The sequence below is a fragment of the Mesocricetus auratus genome, unplaced genomic scaffold (assembly GCF_017639785.1).
Source record: "Mesocricetus auratus isolate SY011 unplaced genomic scaffold, BCM_Maur_2.0 Super-Scaffold_100027, whole genome shotgun sequence".
Lineage (NCBI taxonomy): Eukaryota > Metazoa > Chordata > Mammalia > Rodentia > Cricetidae > Mesocricetus > Mesocricetus auratus.
Window position 1 is genome coordinate 14,714,079 of NW_024429208.1, and position 14,448 is coordinate 14,728,526.

A 14,448-nucleotide genomic window follows, 5' to 3' on the forward strand; every position below is an offset into this window, starting at 1 on the left:
GAGCACTGGCTGCTCTTCCAGAAGGTCTGAGTTTGGGTCCCGGCACCCACACTGGGTGGCTCACAACTACCTATAACTCCATTTCCAGAGCATCCAATAACCTCTTCTGTTCTCTGCAGATACCTCAATGCATAACACACACACACACACCAAAAAATGAGACAAGTTAGCCAATTCATACAGTTTAGAGAGCCAGTCACATGCTGAAAGAAGGCTTGTTATTTCACCAATTTTGTTGACACTCTTTTTTTTTTGGTAAAAATTTGGATATTTTCAATGGGGACTAGGTTCAAACAAATAGTTTTGAAGTTCCAGAAGTAAGGCAACGACGGCCAAGACCTTGGATGCCCTGTAGATTTCCCCATGGTCAGCTGACCTCAGCCAGACTTCTCGTGTGTTTCTGTGTAGGGTTCTTACGGAAGACAGTTCCTCTCGTCCAAAGTCAAGGCTGGGTCTTTTGAACAGTGGCTGGATTTCTAACTAGTGTCTCCTCAATTTCCTCCTGCTTGAAATTTTATTTCTCTCCAAGAGGAAAGCGAGCCAATCAGAAATGTCAGAAGCGTGGGGTAAATCTGCTATGAGGCAGTGTGGGGCCTCTTTGCGTCTGTTGTCACTGAGCTCTGGGTTGAAGAAGCTGGCCCAGCACCTGCAAATGTTTTGTTGACCTGAGAAGTTTGCTGACCTGAGAAAACCCGGATTCAGAATGCCCGTTTGGTTTTCCTGATGAAGGAACTTGGTGGCAAATGATTTGAGTCAGTAATTGTGAAAATTCCAGTTCTTACTGACCAGTCAAATGCTGACCCAAAACCCATTATGTTTTAGGTCTGCTGTGATTTGTGGGGATGTTCAAATAAATGTTTTCCAGCCTGAATGTCAAGATCTAACAAGGTAAAATCTTACCTTTGAATCTTAGGACAAGGAAAAAAAAAAAAAAAAGAAACACATAAAACCTTGTAACAACAAAAATCTGCTTGATTTTGCTTTTCTTAGCCCAATATGTCCTTAAAATTTTTTTTCTGACCACAGACCTCTTATTCCGGAATATTAATTGTATTACATGGGCCAGTAGAAAGAATCTGTTGGCTTGTGTTTTCTAGTCTCTGGGGGCCACCCACATTCCTCGACTAGCAGAACCTCTCACCCATCTTCAAAACTAGCATCTTGACATCTCGGTAACTCACGGCTGTGCACATATCTTTGTCTAACCAAAGCCAGGAAAGATTCTCTACTTCTCATGAGATATGTATTTAACTTGGGCCTACCTGGAAAATCCAAGATAACCTCTTTTGTTTGAAGTCTTCACCATTGGTTACATTTGCTAAGTCCTGTTGGCTGGCAGGTGCTCTGAGTTAGCATGGACCTTCTTCAGGGAGTCATTGTCCTGCCTATCATGGCCATTGATGGCTCCGAAGAGGCGAAGGACTCATACCCTACAATGCTTGGGAGCAAGGTTTTGGGTTCTCTAGATGCATTGGTTCCTAGGCCAGCACTTTGCAGGTAGTCTCTGCCTCCACAGCTTCTGGTCAAGATACTGACTGATTGAGGGCTGGCTCCTCTCAGCACTGTCAGTGTTGCTTTGGCCGATAGGTGTTTTAAACCTTTTTCATGGTGATTAAAAAGCAGCCTTCCTCTGAAGGTGGGTGATAATGAGTTCTATAGACCCAAGATAAATGATAAATGGGTGTTTTATTGGGGAGCAGCTTACACCGATAATAATAAAGAACCGCCATAGCCTGTCTCTGCCCTTTCAATCTGATCCGCGACCCTAGAAAGAGAACTGGCAGGCACAAGAGAGAGACCGCCTTACACGTCCCTCTTTTCGTTCCATCTGTACCTGAAGCCATCCCCAAAGGGGTGTGGCCACTGACACAAAGTCACTGGCAAGACTAGATGCCAAAACAATTCCCCTCTTAGTCTAAAGTCTGACGCAAAAACTATATACAATGATAACAAATATCAAGTATATTCCAGGAACAGGAGAGGTAAAAACATACACAAATGAACCTACAACCAGCAAGAGCAGCTCTGAGCAATAGACACACACTACATTCCTCTTTGCTATTTATCTGAAGACATGTGTTAACATAGAGGGACGGATTTCCTAGAGCAACCACCAAACCTTGTTTCTGCCTGCTGTCACCTTCCTTTTCTTCACACCTGATTTTAAGCTAAGGGCACACAAAGCTTTGTGCCGTAATTCCAAACCACATTCCAAATCTTAACCTTTATACTCACAGTTAAGCCTCACTACTACCCCCTCATCAAAGAAGCCTCTCTACAAAAGATGGAGACTGCCACAGAAAACCACAACGGGGCACCCAGCCACAACGGACACATCTACGTCAGAGCTCCTGCACCTATGTCTCGGGAACACTGAGGAAGAGGAAGCAGAAAGATTGCAAGAGCCAAAACACCAGGGAGTCTGCTGTGAGACAGCTTCTCTTAGAAATGGCTACATCAACAACACTGGGACAGTGACAACATCAGTAGACATGCTGACTCAGAAGGAGGACATTTTTGTGGGATCCTACCACTAGACAAATAACTGCGGGCAACTAATGACTTCTGGTAGAAGGAGAATTAGCCTCCCTAGGGCTGAGGCTCCTTATTGGTTATCTAACACAAAGTGGTCAGTCACGAAATATACATGAACTACAAAAATGGACTCATCAGACTGTATTTACATGTTTTTCTGTTTATATGCATATAGTTATGTAACAATAATAATCATGAAAAGGAGGCCATCAGTTTGAGAGGAGGGGAGGAGAGGAGCTGAAGGGAGGAAAAGAAAGGGGAAAGTGATGTAATTCTATTTAACCAAAGTTTATTTTTTAAAAATAAAGATGTGCCACATTCCACATCTCTTTCCTTCAGCTGCCCTAACTATATAACACACACACACACACACACACACACACACACACAAATGTGAAATGGGTCCCGATTCACTTATTCTGTGTTTTATTGAATAAATCATGGAGAAGGTTCAGCATTTCCCAGGATTTCTCTGCTCTCTCCCAAAGCTATTCTGTGTTTCAGCCAACCTCCCGAGCAATGTCTCCCACTAAAATAAGTGCTTCTTAATGAAATATAACCCACAGTTTGAGAATAAATATCCAGTCTCCATAATTTCATGAGTAAGGAAATTGATGCCTTCATGAGGCATGAATGACTTATGCCTCATGACTTAGCCCCAAATCCAAGATTTGATGGATAGAGTTTCAAATTTAATTTTATCTCAGTATTTTCAATTATTCCTTTGTTAAACATGTAAAAAGCAAAATAATTTTTGAATGTCAGTCTCATGGGTGATTTTTTTTCCTTTTTAGCTCAGTCCTATGTTACTATTTTTTTTTCCAGAAAAGTACTGTTTGAGGACTAAGCACTGATGCACGGCCTCTGTACCCTATACTACTCTTTTTGACAACCCTGAGTTAGTAAATCTGATAAGGCAGGTTCTATTACTTACCGTCTGTCCATCTGTATTTGTAGATGAAGAAGTTGGGTGGTATAAGGTCAGTACCTTACACGCATGGGTCTTCCAGCTCAAAAGCGTCAGGTGTGCACACACTGAAGGTCAGTCCTCACAGGTCAGCTTTGCTGTGCTTGTCGTATCTGGGTTTATATGGCTTTGTTTTGAAGCTGTTACAGATAATCACTGTGAATGAATACCTATAGGGAGAGATCTTATGTACCTGTAGCTCTGACCACGCCCACTTGGGTGTGGTCACAGGTACATAGAAAGTTAGGAGATAAAGAGCCAAGGGGAAAGAGACGCTCCCTCTTGGGGTTCCGGTCGGGTCTTGGAGGGCAGACCTTGTGTTCTCAGCTTCCCATGTAAGTGACGTCTCCCTAAATAAATATCATATGACATCCCTCTCCTGTCTAGGCTAATCTTCCTCAATAAACACCAGGTGAGAATTTTTTTAAAAATATCATTTGAACCAAGACTAAACTAAGTCAGGATTTAAGCAAAGCAATTTGGGGTACAGACGAATATCTGTGTGTGGTGTTTATACTGTTTCTGACATGATCACGTCACCATCATGTATATATCTCACTTGTAGGACCAGGAACAGAGAAGACCAGTCAATAACTTTGTGGAGTCTGCTGTATCACGTCAAGTCTCTGCTAGCTTGACCTGTTTTCTGCTGATAGATGGCTATGAGAGAACAGTGTGATCCAGGAAATGATAAACATGAATCTGGAGTCAATGTACCTTACAATGGGCATAAGTGGCAATGGAAAGCAAACATGTTAGCAAATGTGGAAAGGTGGGAAAACTTGTGGGGGGTGCCAGGTACCAGATCCCCCACACCTACTTGATGGGGATCACAAAAGGAGGGTGAGTGCTTATGTCCTTCTTGCAACAGAATGGGTTCCTGCACTTAATACTGTCTGCAATCTATTGAAGGTATCCGGGGCTATCTTATAGTCCAGAACATCCAAGAACTCTGAGCTCTTCTTCTCTAAAAGGGAAAGAGGATCAGCAGTGATGGCCGAGTGTTAAAGACCTCCCTCTGGTCATGAATGATTCATCTAGACCTCTGAGTTCTCCTTTAAGAGGCACTGAAGTCTGCCTGTCTGTCTGTCTGGAAGCTCAACAGACTTGTAGAGTTCTGCCGTCTGGACACTGCTGTCCGTCATAACCACAGACACTGTGTTAAGGTGGAAAAGGCCACAGGGATTTAGGCTCAAACAACAAGCTCTATGGGGATAGAGATGGGGGCAGTGATCATCATGACCAGGGATTAATGGAATGAGTAGTCGCATCTCCTGCATCTGCTTGTATTTTTTCACAAGAAAGAACTTGCATTTGTTCCAACACATTAGGGCCCTAGAGCATTTTTCCTCTCCAGGTCTCCTAGGGCAACAATTGCCTCAGGGATAAATGTTGGGGGAAAGTTGTTTTTTTTTTCCCCAAGACCCAGACCCAAATGACTGTCCCGCAGGTCCTCAGTAGTTCTTCAATGGCGTCAGAGCCCTTGTTTCAGGGAAGCATTTCCGGGGGATTCTGGGGGCAGCTCCATCTCCTTTCTCTATGTTTGAAACACTTGGTTTAATGAATGGTAGGCCGAGACTCTTCCCAGCAGGTATTGAGCTGTTCGATTTGATTTGACTCTGCAATGATCCCAGGAAAGCTAACTCTCATTTTCCATGCAATCCACACAATACAACCGGCACTGACGAAAGCCAGTCCCAAGAGGCAGCTGAGAAATAAAACATGTGCCTATTGGAAACTTAACATTCCCACAGCTGAGTCTGCCAGATTGACTTTTTGAAGCCTGCCTGGAATGCTTTCTCCAGGCCTGGCTATTCTGATTAGTTTGCTGTCTCCTAGCTCTTTCAAATCCGGTTTGTCAGTTTTTCCATGAGAAATTGTAGCATTTTGGAGCACAAGTACATGTTTGCTGATGGCGTGTGAGATGTCATGGCACACAGAATATGTCCTGCACATCTTTGCCGAAATTTTTGCTGTGAATTCCAAGTCTCGTCTTTCTGAAGGATCCTTTACAGCTGTTTTCTGATCCAGAAAATCCTTGGACAAAAATACAGATCTGCTTTCTTGGGTATGGGGAGCTTTAGGGTGGATTAAGAGGTTCCTGGCATGTAACCTTGGACAAGGCTCCGTCTCCCATTCCCCTCGGAAATGTTGACATCAGCACTATTCTCCAGATGTTCCTCTGTTGGTGTCCAGATTTATGATTAAGAACCAAACCAGAGCCTGCTCTGTCAATCAATGGTACAAATGTTTACAATCATTTACACTCCATGGGAAATGGTTGGAAAATAATTGGGCCTGTTGAAATCTCAGCCCCTCCTAGCTTCAACAACTCAGAAAATTCCAGAGAAAATGAAAATGCAGATGAAATGAAGATTTCACACCACTATCCATGCAACCAGTAGATGGCAGACACGCATTAGAGTCTGAAATGGATACGGCCTGCATGGTGACACTGGTAGCCCTAGCAGTTACTGAGCTTTTCCAGGTAGACACAGATAAATAGATAGAAAATGTTACATTTAAACAATGGGTCCACAAACTTATAGGCTAAGACCACTCGTTTTCATTAACCTTGGTGGGGATCCCCACTGAAGAGGTCCATTCCCTCTAAGTTGTGCTTTGAGAGGTAATGTATCCATTGAAGCAAGCCATGCATTTCTTCCCTCACTCATTCATTCATTCATTCTGTGACTATTTGTTGATTTTCCATAGTATTTCAGGTACTGGGTTAAATAAATCCTCAGGCCACTGAGATGAAAAAAAAATTGGTAAATGAAGATAATTCCAGGACCTGAGGAAGTCATCCTCAAGTGAAAGAAGAGGGTCTCAAGGAGTAGCTGTTGTGTGTGGGAAAACCTTCTGAAGAGCACAACTCCTGGTTACCAGAATAGCAGGATAAGTTAACCGATGAGGTATTGGATGCTTGAGAATGTATGAGGATGTTCTTAGAAAGTCTGAAATTAATTGGGAGAGAAAACTGGTCCTGCTAATCTAATAGTAACAATGAGAACAGGCCAGTTTAACTAGGAAGTTATTAGTGTACAGAAAGGGAGATCCAAGAAATTCACAGCCAACTCCTGTAAGAGAAGAATTAATAAGTGAGAAACAAAATAAATTAACACATTTACTTAAAGCCCTGTTGGTTTTAGACACAAAAATTCAAGTACCCAGTGAAAATGATTTCCTTGCTTACCAGGAAGAACAACCACGTGGGAATGGCGGAACAGGGGCGTGGATGCAGTGCAGATAGGGGAGGAGTCTAACAAGTCATGCATGCAACATCCCTTCATCCTTACCCGGGGAAAGAAGGGATGAGTGAGCTTTCCGAGTTCTGTGGCTTATTCTCTGGAAGAGGTAGTCTAGTTCCTATCATTCGTGGAAGAAGACTTCTGATTTCTCTGTCTCTCCTAGTCAGCATTAACTGTCAGCTTGACACAGCCTGAAAAAGAAACAGGTTTCTCGATTGAGTAATTGTTCTTAGCGGGTTGATCTGTGAACATTGCTGTGACAGATTGTCTTGACTGTTTTCATTGATGAAGCAGGTTCCCGTTGATGATGGGTGGTGATGGTGCCGCTTCCCAGGCAGGGTAGGTCTAGGCTGGATGATAAAGCTGACGAAGCATGAGCGGGAGAGCAGGGCACCAAGTTAGCTGGCAGCAAGCGACATCCCCTGTAGTTCCTGCTGTACTCCCTCAGCTGAGCATGAGGTCCCTGGTCAAAGGAAACGCCGCACAGGATAGCAAGCAGTCCTGCCTTCCGGTTCCTGCGTTGAGTTCCCGCCCTGACTTCTCCCAGTGATGGACTTGGAACCTGGAACCATAGGATGAAATAAACCTTTTCTTCTCAGGCTGCTCTTGCCAGCATTTTATCACGGTGACAGAAAGAAAACCTGACCAAGGACAACAAGGGAGAAAGAGGGACAGGTGACAGCTTTGGAGGACCTACCTGGTCCTTCTGTTCAAAGTACTCGACACACCCAAGCAAGGTACCTCTGGGTGTTGTGTTCTGCACCTCAACAAAACAGGAGCACAAAATGCTAAAAATCAACATGAGTTTGGATTAGCTTAGATGCAAAGAATATTATGTTTCTGAGATCCTTAATCTAACCGTTGCTGCTCATTGCTCAGGTTAGCAACACATATTGAGATGGGTGTGCAAAGATGAGGGTACCACACTGTGTCCAGAGGCCCAAAGACACTGTTGACACTCATGCTTGTGAAGTTCTGAGGCTGTGCCCACTGCCGGAGGCTGGCAAATGCCTGTGGCAGAAGCAAGGCAATTACTCCATGCCAAAGATGTCAGCTGATTCTCTCAAGCAAATGATGCTATAAATGCCACACCCCAGGACTCTTCTAGCCTCTTCCTTTCAATTGCCCGCACCTCTCTGGAGAGAGATTTGCTTTGTCTCTTGTAACCTCTCAGGCCTGAGGCATTTTATTTATTATTCTTCACATTGACCACACTCAGATCCTGGAATTTGTAACATGGCTCACAGGGACAGCCATGGAGTGAGGCAATGGGTTCTGGGTCATCCATTGTTTTTCTCCCAACCCCTCCCTCATCATGGCTCCACATCTATTTAGCGTTTGGCTTTCTCTGAAAACCTCAGCTCTTCAATAATATGGCCGCTTAGCAAATGACACTGCAAATTAGCTCCCAGAGTGTTTCTGCATAGTACAGAGAACAAATAACGCTCCACTATGGATTTTTCTGACTATAAAACCAAGACAGGCATTAGATTGCAGAGAGTTACAGGCTAAAGGCAAGCAGTCTTTTAATTTAAAAATCAAACCTAGGTCTGTGATGGCTGTACATCTTGGAGTGCCAACAAAGTTGAAGCCAGATGAATTCATACTTGTGAACTCATGACTCCCCCAGGCACTGGTCCCCACCTCAATTTTGTTTCTTCTACCCAGAACAACAAGTTTTGTGCACGCAGACATTAGCTGTGCAGCGAAATCTAAACTAGTGGCTCTCACTAACTGCCTTTATGTGGAGTTCAGATCATTTTCATAATTTAGTTTTGTGTATGAGAAATCAGAGTTGCTGCAGGGCTCCTGGGAACTTATCACTCCATGAGGAGTGCTACCCAGGTCCCCACTCTAACTATGACTGATAAGATAAATAAATAGAAATCCAGAATTGTATTTTCAGAGCTGGGTTACAGCTTAACAGAATACAGGGCAATCATTTATTTTCCTCATCTCTTTGCTTGATCTCACCATACATCTAACTGTAGGTTATTATAAATATAATGAGGATCTATGGGGAAATATAAGCTCAGAGTCCTAGACAGTTTTATTAGTGTTCATAAATATTTATGTATCAGATATAATCATATTATTAAAGCCTTCTACACTCTCACACATAAAATACACGAGACTATTTATTTTCATCCATATCGGGCTGGGTCCCCACCCTAGGCAGTAAAACAAATTAGAGCTGATAAAAACAAGAACCTGTCAGTAGGTTGGGCTCTTGCTTCAAATAGAGTCTGTCTTAAAGCAGAACCATAATGCTTAGGGTCAGCCCGACTCACAGGTGGGTCACGATGCCCTGATGTCCTCCACTCTTCAAGTGACCATTGAAAGATAAAAATGGGTGGTATCTCAGTTAAGAAACTGATTGTTTGGGGAGCCACTGAAGATGAGTGAGGGAGGGCAATTCTGAGGGATAGGGATGAAGGAGGAATAAAGAACACTAAAGATGGTTATTATGGACCTTTATTACATGACATATTATTCTATTTTTTACTTAAAAACACATACAAAATATATGTATAGGTATCTGTATATACTTACGTAAATGATTTAAATGAAGTTACAATACTTGAGTGATAGTAACATCCCCAAGGGCTTCAGACTATCTAATAAAATACCCCACATGCTTGGCATGGGAAATATTTTAGTTGTTGGTCAGGGGAGTCCCAAGACATTCCCTAGACAACATCGGAAATTGCTGTTGTTCTCGGTTGTATCCCAGAGCTTGAGGGTAAGACCGACTACATACTTCAGACACAAGACTCGGAGGGATGGACCTGGAAGCCTCTCCTCTGGTGACTGTCTTGCATAGAATCCAAATGTGCTGTGCAAACTGACAAGAGATAAATGCAACCAATTGTCTTACCCAACTGTTAGGCAAGTGAGCCACAACAATGGACAGCCCCAGTCAGATATCCCCAAGGCTGAGTGGTGGCACTTACATTTTATAGTTCACCAGTCATCTAATTGGGTCTAATTGGGCTTAACGATCATTCAATAGATGGGAGTCCATGACTGGTACTGTAAACCTAGTCAACTACCAGTTAGCTGGTAAAATCATGGACCCCGAGAAGAGAGCCTAATGCTGTTACATTCCCAAACTAGTATAATTTCTAATCACATTCTAAATATTTATCTTCATAACCACAGATAACTATACTTCTCAACCCTTACCAATGAATCTTCTTTTTGCAGCATCAGAAGACCAGCACACTAAGTCACAATTGGTCAAAACTGCAAAGAACAGTGACTATGGGGTGCCCTTTCATGGTTGAGATACAATACAGTCTCTATATACCTAAGACTTGGAATATCATGAAGTGAGGGGAGGGACTTTATATGAGCCAGAGGACCAGGGCATCTGATGCTGAGAGATTGTGTCTTCTATCTATGACAGGGGAGCTACACACATGAACTGTAAACAATATGATTGTTTGAACAAGGCCTGAACACTGATATCATCAATTCACATGCCAACATACACTGGGGGAATCTCCTAAGTCCTTACCATAGATGAACAGTCATGGGCACTTAATGACTGCTGAGAGAGGAGGAATCAGGTTTCTCCAAGGGTGAGCCCCTTGATCATATGGTAAGGCATAGAAACATACACATATGAATAACAGTAAATAGACTCTGTAGGTTCTCCCTCTGTGTGTGTGTGTGTGTGTGTGTGTGTGTGTGTGTGTGTGTGTAACAAAAAATAAAAAGTAATTGAGAAGTCATGGATTTGAAAAGGGGGGAACATTGGAAACATCGGCGTGAGGAAGAAATAATATAAATTCAGTACTCAAATGTGAAATTATCGAAAGAAACAACTGAAAGAAACAAGATACGTGTCCTTCTTGTGCCCAACACATAATCACAGCCTCCCCAAGCTCAGGCAGAAGCTAGCTCTCCTCCCCCCTTTGGTTCTCCACTCCAAGTGGCATCTTTACTCTACTTTGACTTTAATGTGAGTCACTAGCAAACTCATACACAAAGTAGATGTGGGAAAAAGAACTACAAGTCAATTCATCGAGAGAGTACATATTTTTAGTTCATGACACAGGCTTTATAAATTCCCTGGGAAGTTTCTACAAGGCGAGGCTAGAATTCTTCCCTGCCTCTGCTGAAGGCTAGGGAACCTCATAGCTATGTTGTGCCACTGGAATGATAATTTTCGCTGGAAAGCTTCTTAAAAATTTACATACAAACAGCCAACACTTCCCTAACAGAATAGTGACTTCAAGACAGCCAAGTCCTCTCTGCATGTGTCACAAACCAGGGCATGTGCATCAATTGATGGCTTTAAAGGTAGAATTTTGGAAGGCTGGAGGAGTAATTTTCCGAGTTTTGTTCTACCTGGGCTAACAGAATGACACTGGGGACTAGCAGAAGTAAAAAAAAAAAACATGTTTTAAGACATCTTCCCCAGTTTCCACGTAATTGAACCAAACCCAGAGGAGGCTGACTGTCACTTGAGAATTATGACACAGTTCTGGTAGGGCAATGACTTGAACCCACTTCCAATTACCAGTGAGGTCCAATTTCCTCTACACTGCATATTGAAACAAGCACAAGTGAGGGAATCATAAAGTTAGCTACCTACGTGCCCAAGAAACCCTGAGCTTGCTGAAATAGATGTTTTCAGGGAAGTCAGTTCTCCAGAGAATAGTAAAATGCCAGCCTCAGTACTCTTAGGCAAAAGACGAAGGCAACACCTGATATTTGGTGTGATTTCATGGATACAATCTCTTTCCCAGGGTAGCTTATAGACAGATCTGTTCCATTTGTCCCTTTACTTCATTGTCACACAATCCTCACTGGAGTCCCCTGCCTGGGCCTGAGCTGCTTCATAAGGCTGAAATGAAGACGTGTTTCCATAGGAAATACATTTCCCCCTTTTTATTGTTTGGGAAATCCATAAATGTATATTAAAGATGGTTTGGTTCAATACAAATCCTCCCCTCTCCTCCAACCCTCCTCCACCACTCTTCTCTCCCAACTTCATGTGATTTGTATGTTTGCTTGTTTTTAACCTACCAAGTCCACTTAGTACTGCCTGTTTGAGCATGGGTCCAGGGCCATCTGCTAGAACATGGGTAGCCTCTCATGTTCGGAATGCCTGAAGAAAACTGATTGATTCCCTTCTCCAGCTGTCATCATCTGTCAATAGTGCCACAGCTAAGAGTGGCAGTTAATGCTACATCCCAGCTCCGTGCTGGGATTATTTTTTCTCGGTGATCTTGTGTGGATGCCGTGCATGCTGTCAACAACTGTCATGAGTGCATTTGTTCAACTGTCCTTTTCTGCACAGAAGACACAGTTTTTCTGTAGTCATCCCCGCCTTTGGCTTTTCACTTATCCTTTAAGGCTGGGTGGATTTTGCTCTGTAAGACTCAGCAATCCAGTCTGTTAAGCCTATCTAAGTCATCACTCTGTGAGGACCCCTGAGGTAGTGGCTCCCCAGGCAGCCTTCCCTACCTTGCAACTTAACAGGATGCGGAACCAGAGATAGAATTTGAATCTCGGTTTGTGACCTTTGCCTTTGGGTTTCAAGCTTCTCGTTTGCAAGCATCGAGTGGTGAAATTCTCCTGTTGAAAAGAGTGTGTAGAAGTGCTGAGCAGATAAATGTCCAGGACTATGTAAATTCAGTATGGCGTCAGTAGCCCCCAGAGCCATACTGTGGCAGGAAAGGGGGATTCCTAAGCATTGCTGGGTGGGGGGAGTGTGTCTCTACTAATCTGGGCATAGAATAAACTGCCCTCTAGGTTTTCTAACTGCATCCCCATTGAAGTGTTCTTCAGAGGGACAGGGGTTTGCACTGTCCTGTGTGTGACATGACAGAGACGCCTCTTCTCACTGATGCTGTTAAACCAGAAGCACAGCTTAGCAACAAAGCAGTATCTCCTCAGCACTAGGCAGCCATGCAGGGTTATGTTTCCTTCCTCCCTCCCTCCCTCCCTCCCTCCCTCCCTCCCTCCCTCCCTCCCTCCCTCCCTCCCTCCCCCTCTCTCTTTCTAGACAAGTTCTCACCATATAGCTCGATAACCTGAAACTCACTATGCAAAGAAATTGGTCCCCAATTTATAGAGACACCCCAAATGCTGGGGCTAAAGGCATACACCACTCCCTATGTCAGTATTGCTCTTACAATATTTTTCAGAGGTTATTTGTCTCTGAACTTTTCTGCAACCTCGTTGACTCTGATGCTAATTCACTGAGACTTCATCTTGTTTCCTGATTATTTTTTTTCTTGAACCTGCCAGGTGCATTGCTGTCTTCTATCTGAGCTGAGATCCTGAGCCTGATCCTCCAAATGTCTTTCCTGTTGTCACCTGGCATAGCCTTTCCCTTTTGTACCTTTATCCTAGGAATTCACATCTTCACTTTCTCATGACATCCTGGCAGACGGTACAGCCCATATGCTGTACACACACACACACACACACACACACACACACACACACACACACACACACGCTAACCAGACACGGGCCAGTCTTGTCTCACCCGTGACATTTATAGCAAGAACCTATTCCATTTTGTCACCTTCCAAACCCAGTTTTCATGGGCTAGTCTTCACTAACAAATTGGATCCAGGTGTCACATGACAAACCATCTGAGCTGCCGGTTCCATGTTTCTAGGAAATTGAATCATATTAAAATTCTAGGTAAGTGGGGGCATTGCATGTATCCACTAACTTAAGATGAGCTGGCTGAGATCAAGTAGCTTAGAAAGCTGCTGTCTCATTGGCTCACTAGATAGACTGAAAGGTTTCCTCTACCAAAAGCAAGAATTGAATAGTTAATTAAATTTTATAATAAGAAGTGTAGAGGAACCAGACCTCCTCACACAGCAAGCTAGGGAGAATAAACAGTGTTATTGATTTCAGCTGCCCATTCCTCTTATGGAGGGCATGATACATAAACAAAGATTTTATTATTATTATTATTAATGTTATTAGCTTAGCTTTCGTATCTCTACTTCTTATTGTAAAACATTTCAGACCCACAGAAACATTTCCAAAAACACACTAGAGGTACTCATCGCTAGATATTGATTGTCTTTGATCTTTCTGCCTATTTTACCCTTCACGATATTGTCCAGGTTCATCATGCTAGAAGACATATTAGTACTTCTTTTCCTGCTGCTCACCTGCCAGTGCTACATGAAGTAAACCCAGCTCAGGTTGTTCCTCATGTCTACCGTCTTGAACCTGGCTTTCTCTAAGCACCCCTGAACAGATTTCTTTTGCTACATTGAGGCAATCATCTTGCCTGGCAGACAGTTCCCATCCAAGTTGTTCCTCGAGTATCTTTCACAGCCTTCTCTGAAAGAAAAGTTAAATTAAATAAAAATCCAAGATTAAATCAAGGATCATTTATTACATTTGTTACATCTTACTACCAGTCTGGTCATTTTAATTGAGAAACCCTGTTTAACCCTACTGCATTGTAGAGGACCTGGGCTCGGTTTCCGTCACAATCATCCATAACTCTAGTTCCAGGCCATCTGCAACCTTCTTCTGACTCCTGCCGGCAATGTGTGCATGTGCATGCAGTGCACATCAGACCACACACACACACACACACACACACACACACACGCACGCACGCACGCACACACGCACACACGCACGCACGCACGCATACACACACACACACACGCACGCATGCACACACACACACGCGCACAC